This window comes from Delphinus delphis, chromosome 21 (genome assembly GCF_949987515.2).
Source record: "Delphinus delphis chromosome 21, mDelDel1.2, whole genome shotgun sequence".
NCBI classification, from domain to species: Eukaryota; Metazoa; Chordata; class Mammalia; order Artiodactyla; family Delphinidae; genus Delphinus; species Delphinus delphis.
Genome location: NC_082703.1, coordinates 34,741,945 through 34,760,479, shown reverse-complemented (window position 1 = coordinate 34,760,479; position 18,535 = coordinate 34,741,945). Strand labels below are relative to the sequence as shown.

Sequence of the window (18,535 nt, the reverse complement as noted above, 5' to 3'; positions counted from 1 at the left end):
AGGTGGTTACTTTCATGTGCAGCTTCTGAATCTAGTCTCTTTCATTTATAATTATATATAACTCACCTAGCTCTGAGAAGTATAAAGCATGATGGAAATTCAAGCTTGTGCTTTTTACTAAAAATCATTATAATATTATCCAAATTTAATGCACTGACTGATAGCCTATATCATAAAACAAGTGTAGCTCTACAAGGGAAGTAATAAGTCATTTCTTTGAAAGATACACGTAAGCACAAGAGTTCTTTTGTCCTCCGCGTGTCACTCCCATTCTTTATCAAATTCTACCGCTGTGATATACTTCCTGGATCTAATTATACATTTAGACTGTGAATTAGCATACTCAATAGAGTGAGGCGAGCTATCTAACAGAGAAATGAAGTTAAGCTCTTATTTTACACAAGACAAACTATTTATTTCAACTTTCTCTTATTCATTCAACTTTCTCCTAATTATGTGAAATTTATACTCCTAAGCATAATTGGATGAAACAAACTTTTTGTAGTTTTCAAGAGGAAAGAAGGCATCCTTTCTGATAAATGTCTTCATTTTGTACTACAAGATGTCTCTCTGTATCCTCTCATGCTTTCTGATTTTATTTTTATAAGTGTGAGAACAGTGAAAATGCCAGCCATTGTAGTCAGTCAGCTGGAGCCCCAGCAAAGATTACACAGTGAGATGTTACCTTGGTGGTTTCACATAAATACTGAACTTGAAGTCCACTGGCTCCTTGGGATCCACAGCTAAGCACAGAGAGCGCCCCCAAACCCACATTTTATTAGCTCCATTTTATAGATAACTCATTTTAATAATCCCATTTTAAAATCCAACACAGAATGTCATACACCAAACCAACTCAGTTCTAAACATAACTTGCTTCTCTCTACCTTTATGACGTTCTAAGTCTTAAAGAAACTAGAATTTAGCAATTACAATAAATAATGATACCTGTGTAAACACTCGGATTTTTTTTTTTTTTTTAAAGGGCAGCAGGAATTGGGTTAGAAATAAATTTCAAAGTCCATCATAAAACTACTGAAAATATTACTTCCATACTCTGGGCACTTTCGCTAACTGTTTTGTGGTTTGGGGGGTGAATTGCCACAGATTCCCCTGGAAGCTGCAAAATGACGGCAAAATCGGCTCCAGGGATGATGCCCCTAAAATGGCTGTTTCGAGATTCATCCGTGCTGAATGGCTGCGACTCTTGAGGTCTCTTCCCTCTGCCTTGGGTTCTAACATTAACGCCGAAGCCCAAAAGAACGACTTTAGAAAAAGGTGCTGCGACGTTATCTGCCTTTTTTAGTTTCCCGTGGAAAGTTGCAGCTGAGCCTGAAGAAAGTATGTTTTAAAAACCTGCTATTTTATTATGCCTGTGGGAGAACACCCTTGCAAAACAGCGGCGTTAAATATGGGATCTTTACTAAGGGGTCAGCGGAGCTACCGGGTTAATGACTGTATGCATACGTATCAGAATCTGCCTTTCCACCTGCCCCTGCCTCACCCACAAAGGATGAGTGAGAGAGGACTCAGCCTGCTTTCAGGTTTCTCTTCAATTTGCTGCACACTACAAGCACCGAATAGAGTAGGGCAGCTGTATGAATGTTTCCAAAAGCTCTCAGAGATCCTGCTGGAAAGCTGGTGTCCTAAGCACTACAGGAAGACATCTGCTCAGCCTGCGCCTCCAAGCTGAACACGGAACACGTGTGTCTGGGCCTCATTTGACCACGCGACTCAGAGCAGCTCAGCAGAGGGTCAGGAATCAGATGGAACAGGTAAGAAAATTTGCTAGTACATCCGGCCACAAAGGCAGCCACAATCACAGATCAGTTTATAAAGACTGACCTTGCTTATGAATCCCAAGTCTTTGCAAAGTGACAGGTGAACGTGGCTCAAATAAAACGAAATTATAAAGTAACTTCTCCGGCATCAGAAGCTTCCTAAATATAAGGCATAATCTCGGCTCTGAAGGATGTTACAACGTAGGAAGGGAAATCCTAAAATAAATAGTAAGTCTTGACCATTTAATTGCTCCACTACATTTACCAAGTCCTAAGAAAAAGTGAGAGATGCATGTTTCCCTGAAGGAGACGGTGTTTGAGATGAGGCTTAAAGATTGATTAGATTTAAATCAGTGGTTTCTCAATCCTGACTGTGCTTTAGAGACACCTGGGAAACTCTTTAAACTTACTGATTATGACCATGTCCTAACTCCAGAGATTCTGATTAATCAGTCTGGGGTGAAATCCCGGCGCTGTTTTTTTGTGAGAACTCCCTAGGTGATTCTAAGGTGTAGTTATGGTTGAAAAGTACTGAATAAACAGAAAGTAGATGGGAATGTTCCATTTTCCAAAATGAGGAAGAATAAAAATTGTAAAAAAAACAGGCTCCCCCTTAAGATGGTTAAAAATCTTTTGGGGGCAAAAGAGTACAGAGACTCCAGCACTAGCAGTGTGAAGTCAAGTTTTAGAATCCTGAGTCTTTCATTCGTTTATCATTTAACCAATAGGTGTTCACCAAGGACTATGTATAAAGTGCTATATCATGTTATTGGTAAAAAAAAAGGGAAGCAATACTAGCAAGGTCCCCGGCTTTATGGGCTTCACAATGAAGTGGAAAAGAAAGACATAATAAGGGGGTTTGTGTTATGTGCTGTTTTAAACAAGGGATGATAGCATCCTTTCTGCATACTTAAAAGATCCCTCCGGCTGTGATGTGCAGAGAAAGATGGACGGGGATCCAGACTGATGGCAATGAACCAGTCAGGAAGCCCCTGAAGGGCTCCCACCCAGATGCCACAGGACCTCGGATTAGCATGGCAGCGGTGGGGACAAAAGAAGCATACGGTTTCATGAGATATTTAGCAAGTCAAATAAAAATAAACTAGACACTGCGATGAACTGGATATAGGGAGTGGAGGGAAGGAAATGGCCAAGGATTGGTCAAGGTTTCTGGCTTGATAACTAGGTGGACAGTCCTGTCATTCCCTGAGTTCGGGGCCAATGGGAGAGGCTGAGGTTTTCAGGGAAAGACCCCACGTTCAGATCCCATGTTAGTTCTAGAAGCATTTGAGACACCCAAGAGCTTATGCCAGACGGTTCCTTCCGTGTGCCCAGCACGACCGTAGGGAGGACGTGTGGGCCCAGCACTACCCCAGTTTATGCTCTTTGCGCTGGTACCTTACCATTCCCTCTGCCCACTTTCGCTCTCAAGTTAGCCATGCTTGGATGACAAATTATAAGGCCCCCCTAGATACCTAGATCCTCGGCTGGGAGCCGTTCTGAGTGGAATCTTTGTGAACTGTCTACTCGTGGGTGAGCACCGAAACCACGGAGGCAATGATGTCATGGCGGTGGGAAGAGCGGACACAATGCGACAGTAGGCGTAAGGGCTAGTTCCCGAGGAGCTCCAGCATCCGCAGGCCAAGAGAAGAGGCCAAGACACGAATGCCGCAGAGGAGTAGCTAAGACGCAGGAGAGGTGTGAGGAGGTGTCACAGGGCAAAGGGAAGCCAGCCCTTCACGGAGGATGCAGCTGAGGTCAAGTTCAAGGACGCCTAAGAAGTAGGCATGGCTATAGCTACGTATTCATCCCAGCCTTGCTTTTGTCCCGTTTAAAAATAAGACGCTTCCCCTCTATGACCTTTACATTCCTTCCTATAGTTAGAACCCTTTCATTCTAAAAAACTGAAAGTGCAGAATGAGGTAAATGATAAATAGTTCTACAAATACTATACTACGGGAGCAGAGGGAGATGAACCATGAATTCTGCTGAGAGCCAAGGAACAAGTTCACAGAGAATATTTAACAGGTACCTACAGGAGGGGGAAGGCTTGCCCTGTGCTTGAGGAAATGGTAAGTTGGTCTGTGCGCAGCACACTGCACCAGAGACCCACTGGGAGGCTGGGTCAGCAGAGTCCTGCAGACCGTGAAGAATACACCCCGAGGACCACACTGAGAAGTCTGCGCTTCACCCGACAGATGAAGAGGGGCCACTGTGAGTTCACGGGAGTGACATGCTCAGATCAGGAGACTAGGAAGAACACTCTCTGCAGGCAATCCAGGAAAATGGGTCGGAGCCAGGAGAGACTGGTGGCAGGAAGCCCAGTTAGAGGACATCTGCCGTCATCAAGATGAGGGATGGTGAGAGCCAATGAGGAGGAAAAGGGGTGGTGGGTTCAGACCCCAGAGAAGGGAGGACGCGCAGGACCTGATGACGGACTGGACATGGGGGGCGAAGAGTCCGGAAGACGGTTCTCACGCTTCTGCACGTGTACCCGAGAGGGTGAGTGTGCACACACTGCAGGGGAGCTTGGTCCTCAAGCCCGAGACCGGAAATACTGTCTTAAAAATGATGAAGCTGGGGCTTCCCTGGTGGCGCAGTGGTTGAGAGTCCGCCTGCCGATGCGGGGGACCACGGGTTCGTGCCCCGGTCCGGGAAGATCCCACATGCCGCACAGCGGCTGGGCCCGTGAGCCACGGCCGCTGAGCCTGCGCGTTCGGAGCCTGTGCTCCGCAACGGGAGAGGCCACAACAGTGAGAGGCCCGCGTACCGCAAAAAAAAAAAAAAAAAAAAAATGATGGAGTTGAGGTGCCGTGGAACTAACCCCACCCTCCATGCTCCTCCCTTCCTTGTGTTCCTATGGCTCATAGAGCTTGTGTTACCTCTTCCTTCCGACTGAACACCGCTCTACGCTGTTAGTACTACTGTCTAATTATGACGCGTTCCTTTGGGACTCCTAAGATGTACCACTTCCTTATTTTTGCGCCCCTTTCTCACAGAGCCTAAACCAATGCTGGACTCATAACAGATGCTTAATAAATGATAACTTGATGAAGACACTGGAGCTGGAAAAGGACACAAGGCTACCTTCCACTGGAGCCAACTAACATTTCACAGACAACTGTTTACAATTTTCTCATCAGCAAACATTAAGCAATCCGATGGGCTAATAGGTTAGTGAATATGTTTTGTGCCATATAGTTTTTAAAGAAACAAACATACAATATATCCAAATGCTAAGTAATTCTGTTAGTGAAATAGAAACATATGGTTACTGTGTTCAAGGTCGTTTCGTAATTATTTCTACTTAATATATCAATATATTTTAAATATACGTGATAAATTTGGGCACCAAATTTCCACGAAAAATCTCCTGGAATATTTAAAATACTGTGATTTAAATAGTATGTACTTAGGTCATTCCAACGATAATGTGAAAAAAGGGATCAGACATTTTCATTTAAAAAAATGAACCAGAATGTACTTAAAATGCTGACCCTGTTAAGACAGGTTTTTGTTTTTTGTTTTTTTCCATAAAATATCCTAGTTGTCTGCCATCATTAGGGGATGTGCCTTTGGGTAAATTTTAAAGATGAATCTTACATTCCTTGAAATAGCAAACATCTTTTCACCTGTTTCGTATAAATATTTGTAAAATGTGTCACACCCATTGCCCCCTTTTCTTCTCTAAATGATGCTGGACCCTCACCATGAGTGCTGGCTGCTCTCATCGGCACTGTGTATGTCGCCCCCAGGGTAAGACGTGGCATGCTGTCACTTTTCTGGGTATCCACAGGCCAAACCCCTCTCCTTAAACGTACGACTTCTCGTCGGTAACTTGTCACATCAGAGAATCAACGCCATTAAGAGTTATTCATGAATTCAAAGTAGGATTCTAGGGAACAGCCCAAGTAAAGAGAGGCAGCCCCATGACTGCTTTTTCGTTATTCTTACTTAATTCAGAGCTAATGATGCAGCAGTGTGGCCGCTGGAGAAGCATGTCGTCCTCTCCTGAGACACACACACGCTCACACCTGTTATTTATGGCTAACGACATACCTGATGCTACGTGAGCCCTCTCCGTGCTTTGTCTCACTTCATCCTCACAACCAGCCTGCACGTGGGTATGTTATTAGCAAGTCAGCTTTATGAAGCTTAAAGTAACCGAGAGGCACAGTTGGGACTTGAATTTTGGTCTCCAAATCTGACTTCAAAACCTACACGAAGCCATCCTAGAGAGCACGATGTTCTCTCTAAGATGCTACCAACAACCACTCCAGTGACTGAACTCACCACCACCCAGCATGGAGAGCGTGCAGGGCACCTGCCAGGCGCCTGCTGACGACACTGCCATCAGCCCTTAGCACCAACCTGTAGCTCAGATGAGGACACGAAGCTCAGGGATGGGGGGGCTGGATCCAGGGTCACACAGCAAATGAATGACAGACGCAGGACCCAAGTGACCTCTCTGGTGCCAGAGCCCAACTCAGAAACCACAAAACAATTAAAACCACTGAGAGCCCCTGGAATCTCAGGTGTCCTCTTTACTCAGTGAAGGCCATGGGTAAGACCTAATCCAATACGTCACGTTTAACTTTGGATTTTCCTTTTCTATAGAAGTTAGCATCTGGATTCAGACAATATTCAAATTCAATGTAAAAGAAAAAAAAAAAAAACTACATTAGCCATAGCTCGCTCCTGGACTTTCCCTCCAAAGTGTAGGTGTGTTCAGAGTGTTGAGACCTAGTCTCGACTATTCAGTCCCTGATGGGAAGAGGACAGACTTAGGAGAGAGGGCTGTGATGTGGCCCCTGAAAGGGCCAAAGCCTAGAGACGCCTGTCACTTAGCCCTCTGCCGCCTTGGCACGAAGAACGCTCCCAGAGGGCTTGCTGGCAGCCCGGGTTTCTGTTTTACAGCAGGAGAAAGTGTACTGCAAACTGAAAACATTTTCTTCTCCAAAATGGGGAGAAGAGGATGACATTTAAGACAATCCACAATCTGGCCCGAAGCGCTCTCTCCACGCTCATGGCAGATTTCTCTATGGGCTGATCCTCCGCGCACTCGTGGCCTCCCCAAATACATATGCAAAGCTCTGCCTCTACACCACAGGTTGCAAAACGGTGGCCCAACTGTCCAGCCCAGCCGGCAGTCATGTTGTGTTTTATCTGTGTGTTTTGTGGGTTTTTTCATTTCTTTCTTTTTTGTTTTAATGAGCCAACATTCAAAAATCTAGAGATTGCATATAATTCACATGCTGGCATTTCGTGAAAAATCTCACCACCTGGCAACACTGTTTCGCCTCCACATGGCAGGGACGAGTCTAGAGGCGCGACGGGGTGTCCCCTTTCGGACGAAGCCTGTGCCCTGCAGTGCAGAGTCCGTCACCCCGTGCGTCTCTGACTCTTGAGGCTGTGTCAATACCATTTATTATCAAACTTGCTCCATTGCTTTTCTCATACTGAGGAAACATTTCTCTGTCCCTGTGTCTCTTTCGAAAGTGGGAAAAGTGAAAGACAAAGAGAACTACATACTTTGAAGGGATACGAGAGAGCACGTATTGGTGGAGACGTGAAAAGGTAATACGCAAATAACCAGGTCAACTTCTTTCACCTAGGGTACCTGCCGGCACTGCGGTCACCTGTTCGTGAATTCATTCCGGTTTGTCCTGGATCTCTCTGTTGCTATTCCGGTTCCCACTCCTGAAGTCCCCTGACCTCTGTACGTCAACTCCTGTCTTTTTCCAGAGATCTACAGGCTACAGCCGTGTTTACTGTTCTCATCTCAATGCTGACACCTCCTTGCTGGCACTATACGTTTAACATGAATCACAGGTAATCTGAGAATAACAGAATCGTGCACTTTCAGGACTCGAGGGGTCCTGGATGATGCTGACCTGAGTTTACAGGCCACAAGCCTTTGGAGAAAGGAGCTACTCGCCAGTGAGGACACTTGACGCTGATGTGGAGTGAGGGGAGATTTCAATGCTGTATCAATTATTTACTGATGGCTTCCTCAGGGCGGGCACTGTGCTCCAAGCTGCGGCTGTGCTGAGCCCAAGAGAGGGGATGGTCTCCTCCTTCCCGGGGTGGGTGTGGGCAAGTGCGCAACAGTCTGCCACGTTATTACACAGGGAAGGAGGCAGATGGTCAACCTCTGTTGTTCCCAGGTCACTGGCTTCCAAAGCCCCCTCTTCGGGGGCGTCAATGGCCATGCGCACGTGGGCTGGGGAAGGAGAAGGCGGGCGTTCTGAGCCACTCGTCTGTCTAGTCCTTTCATCACTTGTGAGCCCCCCGGCACTCCCACTGTTTGTTAGCAACGGGACATTGGAAAGGGCCTCCCCGGGTCCCTTCCAGTGTCCCACAGAGTTTCAAGCACCGTTGAGGTCCCTATGGTGTTTCCAATGCTAGAAACTCTAGTTTGGGTACTCCCTTCAGTTGTCTGGCATTTAAAGATTCATGGGCTATTAGCATCCAATCTGACCGAAGTAGTAATCCTTCCATCACTTCCTTTGGCTTTCTTAACAACCTTAATGACTGTCGGTTTTCTTTTATGTCGTGTTCAACTAGAAGTGAAAACTTCCTGTGGGTCTGAGATCGTGTCTTTTGTCCTTTCATCTTCCCCAGAGCACAATCACTTGGACACAGAGCAATGGCAAAACACATGGGGTTTGATTTAAATGAACTGGGAGTGGGAACATGCCTGTGTGACTCAGGTGCACACTGAAAGTAGAGAGACATTCAGAGCAAGGCAGAGCGTTTGCCATTCATATCGCCTCGTGATTTTTATAGGCATGGCTGCAGTGGCTCATTATTCATTATTTCTAATATATTAAATATAAAAGGGGAGATTTTTAAAGTTTTGAGTGGTAAACAGAACACTTCTTCCCCTGAACAACTCGCAACAGCTCCCCTGAAAGTAAACTAAATATGAAACTAAGCATTGCTTGTATTTTGGCCTTACGGTTTGAACACCTTTTCCCACATTCAGGACCCTTACAGGAAAAGAAGCAGAAGAAGGATGCACTACTTGTGGTGTCTGTCTTCTCTAAAAGAAGCCTGATTTACCAACCCCTCGGCCTGCCCTACTGGTACTCCACAGAATTTTCACCAGGCAACAGATATTCTCTATAATCTCAAGCAAGAAGGAAACAAAAATAATTGTGTTTATAGGCAACATCTTTGTGGATACTGAACTCAATAATTTCCTACACTTTTCTAATCCCAGAAGGTACCTTTACGTATTCCTAGAGATCAGGCAGTCCTACTGTGCACAGAGACTGGAGAAAATTCTGATATTATAAAAGAGATTACAAATAAAGACAGGCTGTCCTCAAAAGGGGATAAATTTAACATGACTTAAGGCTATAGATAGCTAGAGTTTCCAGTTTTGTTCTATAAATAATATTAATGCAAGCAAATATGTTGAATTTTCTCCAAAAAGCACTCTCTCTAATTTCCACGGGGTTAAATCATTGTACATTTGTTAAGTGCCCATGTGACATCAATCATTCTCCAACTTGGCACATCAAAATAAATGCAAGAGGCTGATCAATTTCTCTCTACAATGTCGTATTTTAATGGGTTTTTAAAAAGTGAAAAAAGCTATCTTGTTTAAATTGTGACCATCACTTTAGAAAAATGACCCATGGAAATGCATAACCACTTGATTCAGTGGTGCTTAACTCCATAAAAATGTACTTGTTCTGAAGAAATTATTAAATTTTCAGTGATTTTTATTGCTCAGTATCAGTGCAGCCTAAAGTTTTGTTGTGTTTTAATCCTTGCAAGTCTTCCTAATAACCACTGACATAATGATTTGAAAACAAACAGAATCAACCATGGACCTACACACAGCACAGTCCTCTCTCCTCCAACTTTCTTTTATCCACAGTTATAGGAACTTAGGTGCACAAAACACATGTATTTGTGATCATATTGGCAAAAAAAAAAAAAAAAAGAATCCTCAAACAGCTGTGGAGACAGCAAAGATTAGAATCTGATACTGGCTTAGAATAATGAAGAAAGGGATTGTCAGGGTTCGGCTACAGAGCTGATGAAAGATAGAAAGAAAACCTGCTCTTCAAAATCCTTAATCTGTACTACTTTATACGCAAAATACTCTAAGAATTAGAAATGGTAAACGCGATGACTCTTTTGAAACCAGGCTATTATTTCAAAAATGTATTAAACCTGTATCTCACTGATAATAAACTGCAAATTCGTACAATATTTACATAAAATATTCTAAGGTCTTATTTAAATTCTTCTTCCCTAAAAATCTTAGAAAGTAACTGAAACTTGGTTACCTCTTGCTAGTTTCTAGGTGGCGTTTATTTTTTAACATCATATTTATGCCAATTATAAAAGTCTAGAATCCTCTACAAAGGACTGAATTATCAACTGTCATATTAAAGTGATCATAAAGGATAATTTTTAAAGTAGTTTCCTTATAAATACTTCCAATTTAATGTTTAAAAATGGAAAACATTTTTAGAGTCATATATCTTTCAGAACGGATATATATATTTATTTTTACGTAAAATCTTAAGAGGATAATAAGTCAGCACAGGAATATGAACATTATAAAGTCATCTTTTGACGTTTGTAAAGTATGTTTCAATGAATAAGTATAGAAAAACCAGAATTATTTTAACTGTTAAAAAAAAGTACCTACTTCCTCACTTTGCAATTTTCATAGTAAGCTTTGCTACTCTTTTTAAACTTTTAGAAGCTGGAAGTGTCAGAAATAAGAACCCATTTATTAAGGTAAATTAATTGTCCTAATAAACTGCACTTCTCTGGGTGGCATCACTGGTGTTTTACAATGAAAATGTCTTAATTGACCAATATTTGGTATTTGATTCTTGAACGGGATGAACTGGTCTTCTATTTGATTTACATTGGCTAAGTAAAAACTGATATGAATATAAATACAATTAATTGTCCCACCTGACCACTCAATTTAATGTATTTTTTTGACCAAAAAAGGTCTCCTTTGAACATGACACCCTTCTCTCACAATTGTATTTAGAATTGTTCATTCTGAATGGGAATATAATAAAATAACAGAATAACCCTTTTAAAAAAAATCCCTGACAAAAACATGCTCACTTTTCCATACACAGAGAAAATTAACTAACCTTCATAATATGTAATGGTTTCATTTTCACATGCTTTTCTTTCTTCCTCAAGTTGCTCTCACTATTATTACTAGCACAGAGAAAGCTTACGAAGAACTTCAATCCCGCCACAGATGCGCAAACTTCACTGAGGCAAAAGCCACTTAAAGGACTGAGAACCTGGCAATAATTAGTTCACTGATCATCTGATGTAAGGAAAAAGCATCCTTCAAAACTTTTATCTTGCATCAAATTATGAACCTCTGGATTTTAGGAGCTGAATCTATTAATGCCTAAAATATATATTTAGACTACAGTGCTATATAAATATTAGATCTAGGAAAGGAATCAATTAACTTTTTAAAGGAAATGAAATGATGGCCAGGCTAGTCTAGTGCTATTTGATAAAACCGCTGTGTAACAGATTCTGGGATCACAGAATTAGGGAGGACGTATAATCCTTCATCAAAGAGTGACAACTTGTCCACAAAGCCCCCTCTTCCTGATGGGATATTCTTTTAAAAGTAATAACGAGGACTTAAAAACTATGTAACACTCTTCCACCAAAATTAGCCATTAATACCAATGAATCTTAATCCTAAAAGAACCAAAACCTCACCCAGAAAGCACTGAGATCCCTTCCTTTGGAAAAGAAAAAGCATAATGTGCACTAAAAATTTACATCTATTCCTAAATGAAATGCTTATATTCCAGGCTTAAAATTAAATGATAAGACATACCCCAGAAGGAATGACTTTTTCTAAAAAAGGCAAAAACAAAATAATAATAAAACGGTCCCTCCAAGGCTTACGCTAATAACAATCTTCAAGATTGAGAACCACTAATACTTTGCTTTTTTTCAACATTTAAAATTTCCACAGTGAATTATAGCCTTTTATTTTTTAACATCTTTATTGGAGTATAATTGCTTTACAGTGGTGTGTTAGCTTCTGCTGTATAACAAAGTGAATCAGCTATACGAATACATATATCCCCATATCCCCTCCCTCTTGCGTCTCCCTCCCACCCTCCCTATCCCACCCCTCTAGGTGGTCACAAAGCACCGAGCTGCTCTCCCTGTGCTATGCGGCTGCTTCCCACTAGCTATCTACCTTACGTTTGGTAGCGTATATATGTCCCTGCCACTCTCTCACTTTGTCCCAGAAGAGAGAATATAGCCTTTTCAAAGCTCAAGTGGTAACTACACAACCAATCCGTATACCTTAAACGTGATAAACAGATACATTTAAGATGTGATACGTTAATGATCTGTGTTAACTCACATCATCATTTGCTGATAGCTAAATATAAAATTCACAACCGTGGCGTGTTACAATTCCTATCTGAAGCACATGCAGTTTTTAAAAGCTCCTTTCGTCGGATGATGTGAGGAGAATTAATGGCACCTTACAAACGAGCACGCGTCCTCCCCTCCAGCTCCCTCGTTCGTAGAGATACCACACACCTGCGTTGTAGAGCAGAACTGTTTTACTGGAAGGTGCAGATTTTATAGAAAACTTCAAGAGAAAGAGATTAGGCTTCTGTTATTGGCTATACTGATTCAAGGTTGATCCAACTTGCTAATATCACAGTTAAATGAAATGCAAGATTATATGAATTTTACTGAGATGACTTGAAACTAGAATATCAGTAAATGATGTATCTTAAAATATAACATTTATTTTACAAATTCATGCTGGGCAACTTAAGGAAGATAATATAAATACATCATTCATGTTTCATTTTTGTAACATGTAACTTTTTCGTTATCTGTGTGGACACTGCACACATATGTATTAAGAAATATTCTCCAAGTGTCTCGATTATGTAAAATGGGATATTCGTTAAATCAAAGTATTTTTATGATTTCTAGAGCACCAGATTTATCTAATCGTCTTAATTCCTTTTATGTTTCTTTAAATACTTAGACTGGAGTTAGTGCATGTTTTGATTACTACTATTTTAAAATCCCTTAATTATAGACTAGAGAGCATAGTACCCATATAAACACAACTCTGAAGCTGTGATTAGTGGAAACATAGATAAAAGATAAAAGCCGTAAGTGGAAAGTTTAAATTTAGGGTTTATTTACACACACACATATTAGTAAAACAATATTTGAATTTGAAAAAATATAAAATGAGGACTTTTTTTGTTTGAGGCTGCAATTTTTTTTTTTTTTTTTTTTTGCGGTACGCGGGCCTCTCACTGTCGTGGCCTCTCCCGTTGCGGAGCACAGGCTCCGGACGCGCAGGCTCAGCGGCCATGGCTCACGGGCCCAGCCGCTCCGCGGCATGTGGGATCTTCCCAGACCGGGGCACGAACCCGCGTCCCCTGCATCGGCAGGCGGACTCTCAACCACTGCGCCACCAGGGAAGCCAGAGGCTGCATTTTTAACTACAATTTATTATGCTTCAAATGTTTACAAAAAGAATTTTAATAAATTTAATTTTAAAATTTCATCCTTTGCAATGATATATTTGCCTTGAAAGTAATAACACTATACACATACTACACCACCTAATGTCATACAAATTAAAACAACATAGAAGAAAATTATATCACCATCAAAACACAGGATAGCAAATATTAAAGTATTTTATCTTTCATAAAGTATTGATTCAAAGGCCCTGCTACACATGTAATTTTTAAAATTAGTAACAAAGAAAAAGGATTTTATTGGCAAATCAACATGCCAACACTGTTTACAAAATTTTTATGATGCCAGAGTCTTCTCTTTCAGAGACTGTATTTTCCAGGGACTGTACTAAGGAAGAAGTTTGCTCTATTTGAGTTTTTAATCACAGGAAATACAGGACAGGCTATTCTATTAATAGTTGGCAAGAAAAAGTTAGGCAAAGACATAAAATGTACTCAAAGTGAGGATTCAACTCTGGTCTGACAGGTACACCTTACCTGAGTGTCGTAACTTTCATTTTTGTTTAAATTAAAATTTATTTCAAATGTTAAATATGCTAACAGCTTCACAGGAGAAAGACAAGTTGAAAATGAACTCAAAGTAGAAATACAAACTTAGGAATATATCATAGAGGGAAAACGTTCTAACTTGAAGGATAATATCGGGCAAGACGTTCACTTCAAGCTTCACCCCTTCCTGGATCCAAAGTCAGCAACAGCTTAGTAAGGAAACAAACATAGTCTCTTTGTCCTAGAAGATACGGTTACTTTCAAAAGCATTCTAATTCTTTAGGGATGTCTCTTTAAGTATCAGTGAACATGAAAAGGTTTAACATTTTAGTTATTTTGATTATATTGAATTATTCTACAAGTATTATTGATACTATCACAGAATTCAGCGACAACCCTGTAGGAAGAATGCCTTACATCTGTGACAGCCAAGAGGCAAAACATGCTTGGCCACATTATAGCTTTTATTCCTTCATGCTATTAGGGTGAGTCACTTTTCTCTATTTAAATTACTAGATTAGTTATTGTTTACAGTATTTTTCCTACCTTTATTATTCTCATTACACGAAATGTAAGAGAAAGGAATTTACAACTTCCAATATTCATTTTTTTGCTTATAAAAATGTAATAACGCTGTTCATGACACTTTTTGCTGTTGTTCTTCAGAGGAAAACTAAAAGTCACAGATTTGTTCTTCTAGAACTACAGGACTGACGACAGCTTTCTTTAGCTGGAAGTTATTATAAATTCTGAAGAAATAAAATTTACATCTGTCTTCTCCTGGTTTTCATAATTGTTTTAAGTGACAAGCCCTGTGCCAGCTTTTTTTGTTTTTTAAGAGCTATTTGAAAGAACCAATCGCCTGCCAATTTTTCCCACCTCCACGTTGACAAATTCCAAATTCTCTGATAAAAGTATTAGCAGAAATGTTACACTTTAAAAGAGCATTTGGTAGATGGAGGATAAAAAACAAGTATACTTTTTAATAGGTTCACTATGATAACTACCAAAATAAACACATCCCAACATGAACGCAGTTGCAGGTGCTTCCTGCAAACCCATTAAAATACTTCATGCATTTCTTGTTGCGTGAAAAATTAAAAATTAAATGAAAGTCATTTCAGTCTTGTCTTGTGACTCTCTGCAGAACATACCTTCCAGTGTGTGGTCCAAGTCCATGAGCTCTCCTATGATACCTCTCAGTACGGAGGCCAAATGCTGAACATGTAGGTGCTGGACATGCTCCTGAGGAAAGAAGGACCTCTTCTCTGGAAATGCCCCTGTTATCAAAGACACCTCACTCCCTCACACTGATAGGAGGTCCACAATTCTAACCATAAAAGATTCGTCGAGCTTCACTCGAGATGAAATCATCCATTCTAATAAGAGATTAGCTTTTCTTTTTTTTCTTTTTTTTTCCCGCTGGGGGAAGTAGGGACCACAAATTCACATCATCTTACTACTCAGAAATGCTTCAGAACCTGACTGAAGGAAGACAGTCATTACCAAGCCGTTATTTCTGTCTAAACTGTGGCCATCTCAAGAGGAATTATCACAACAATTCTGGCAAGTATAACTGATCATGGACAAAATGACAGAATGACTGAAATATACTGGTTATGAGCCTTATCTTCAAAGATGAGTGACCTTGTAAGTTACCTCCTAAACGAGCCTTTAAAATAATCAGAATGGTTCTTGTAAGTCTCTACATAAAATTTATAAGTTGGTGTTTAGTCCCATATACAAAGGAAGTATACCTATAAAACAGAGCTGTTAATATGTTTCCTTTTCCCCGTCAACAAGAAGAACCATATTTAGAATTCCTTCGATGAATTTTTTTTAAAAAACCAACAAAGTTCATATTCTCTTGCAGGGATCTAAAACGCACATACTTAAAGTGAAAAAAATTTAGAAGTTAATTTTCTCCTGTACTTACCCAATTAACTTAAATGACCATATATGCCGTTTACAGAATGCTTTTCCTGTCAAATACGCTGCTACACACAGAAAATGCTCAAAGGACTATCACAGCCTAAAAGATATTCATATTCATATTGTCTCCTCTTCCTCTCCCCACTTCTCTCTCTCTCTCTCTCTCTCTCTCCTTTTGGTTTTGAGGCAGAGGCCCAGTAGACCCGGTTATAAAATTATTATTATGAAATAACCTGATAATATGATTATTATTAAGTAGTATGATTCTCTCCCCTGGAAACGCAAGTCACATCATCCCTGCTCCTGCAATACCTGAAAACACCTTATCAACACACAGAATCCCACACTAACTTTCATGTCATGGACCAGGAACTTCCAAGTGTGAATATATGCGCTTATTTTTTCCAAAACACTTCACTTTCAAAAGGGATGTTCCCTGTTCTGCACGCTCCGGGTGAGCCAGAGCACTACAGATGTAGAAAACGACTTTTAAACGGCCACATCTCCATTAAGTGGTTGTTAACTCCTAATCTACAATACAGAACGCAACCACAGTTTGACGATACGATACACTCCATTCTACCCATGCTGCTTATTGCATTAGAACCATCTGCTATTTCACTGAAGCCATGGAACTCAGTTAAGACTGCCACCTATCACGAACTTGTTTGAAAAGTCAGGACTAGCCCTTCCAAGACTGCAAAAGTTACCAACAGGGCAGTAAAAGTCTCACCATTACCATCATCATCATCACCATCATCATCATCACCATCATCATCATCATATGATATCTGAGATGGTTTCAATCCTTCATTTACATGGCTGATGAGTATATTCTATGATACTGACATTAATTTGTACAGTGACTTATTTAAAGTATAAACAGGTTTGAGTAGACGTTCTCTTTTATGAGACTACTATGTAGCTGTTCTAACTAGCCAGTTATCAGAGTTACTGAATCAAAACCATAAAAAAATTATCAAAATTCTTTCAAATTAATGAGTCCTACAGTAGTTTTGGTATACGAAACATCTGTATATCTTAGAGCGTATTTCTGCGATTTGAGGGTTTACATTCTAATGGCTGGCTAAAAAAAGGCTTTGAAAATGGCCACTTAAGTCAACTATTTTAGTATTAAAAACTGTTCTAAATGAATGTTCTTAACTGGAAAAACACTGATTCAATGTAAATAATCTATGAGTATACAGAGGAAAATTAAAATACAGTAAACATGTTTCCCACCAAGTCTTTTCTTCCTGAAAGCAAAGAACAATGTCACTGTGGAACTTCACATGTATCTATAGAGCAGCTCCATCCTTGCTTAAGTATCCTGCACACCAGGCTACATTCGAATACTTATCTGTATTAATCTTAGAGTCTATGCTTTTAATATTTTATTTTACTGAGACGATAAGCACATAGCACAGTAAGCTACACGCCCAAGAAAATCTTAACGTGGTCTTTCAGAAAAGAATAAAAAGCGGATAAAGCTGAAGCCGGCTGGACACAACTAAGAAACAAATGCAAACAGCACCGCAGGGACAGTACCATCTACCATCTCTCCAGGTTTCCAAAGAGGATGAAGAATAACCTCCACATGCACAACCCCTCACTGTCAGGATTATACCTCCCACCTTGTGAAATTAGTATCACCCACGCGCGAGATGCAGATCTACAATTTTAAGAAATCCTTAAAAACTCAACTAGAATGTTGATATAAACAAAAAAGGAAATAACCTAAATGTATAACGTTCACCATTTATGACCCAAAAGATGATAAAACCTTTTGATGAGTGAGAAAACACACCTTGAGACATATTGTACTGGGGGGAAAAAGGCTATTTTAGTTGAAAATGTATTAATGAATTGCTTCTGCATGCTTTATCTAGTTCTTAGAGAAAGTTCAAATTAGGTCTCCCAAAGGATGTTTTAACCACGAGAAGTAATATTTTGAAACTCGTACAAACCATCACGCTTGTTTGGAAACAAATGACTTCTCAGGATGTAGAAGTATTACTATCAATCACCAACAAGTTAATTCTACATAATAAGGCAGGTTTGGATGCAAACTGGTCCATTGTGGAATGCTGTATCTAAAACTGATTACAACAGCACTCAAAATGAATGCAGCGCTCCAAACCACTTCTTTGCTCAGAAACATTAATCTCAATTAGAAGGAGAGCTTCATAATGGTAATGCTTGGTATAAAAAAGTATAAAATAAATCAGTTTTTATAAGACACAACAATTAATCAGTTTTGAAACTAAGAAATCTTTTTTTTTTTTTTTGTTACTCATAAAAGTGCCAATCAGGACTCTTAAAATGGCCGGTATCTCCAAAATCAGGTTCTGAATGTGTTCTCAAAGAAGCTTACGTGACATAATATTTAAGACTCAGTTGTTGAAACTTTTCAGTAGCTTGGCATTATTGTACTAGCTTTTGGTTACGCTTCTTTATTCTGAATGCATGTGGAATTCTTCCCCACTCTCGTTCTACTTTATAAAACAAATACGACTTTCATTGAAAAAATTCAAAGGGATGTATGATTGATTGCGGATCAGAGTAAAAGTTTGATAGCAAGTTACTGTATTCTTTCCTGATATTCTCCATGTAAGTAAAAAAAAAAAAAAGTATGTCCTAAAAGTCAAAATGGACATTTGACTATCAAATAAAACATTGTTAGACAAGCAACGCGTACTTGAACATGCTTAACAGATTTCTACAGCATATCTTCAAGAAGAGGGCAGACAGTTCATTAATGCTGCTGAGTACACT

The 18,535-nt window shown here is 40.1% G+C and overlaps 1 protein-coding gene across 8 annotated transcripts in view; it reads right to left on the bottom strand.

Annotated features, from left to right (window-relative positions):
* Positions 1 to 18,535, bottom strand: part of TENM3 (teneurin transmembrane protein 3) — a 605,325-nt gene that overhangs the window by 582,320 nt on the left and 4,470 nt on the right. The gene's annotated exons all lie outside the window — the stretch shown is intronic.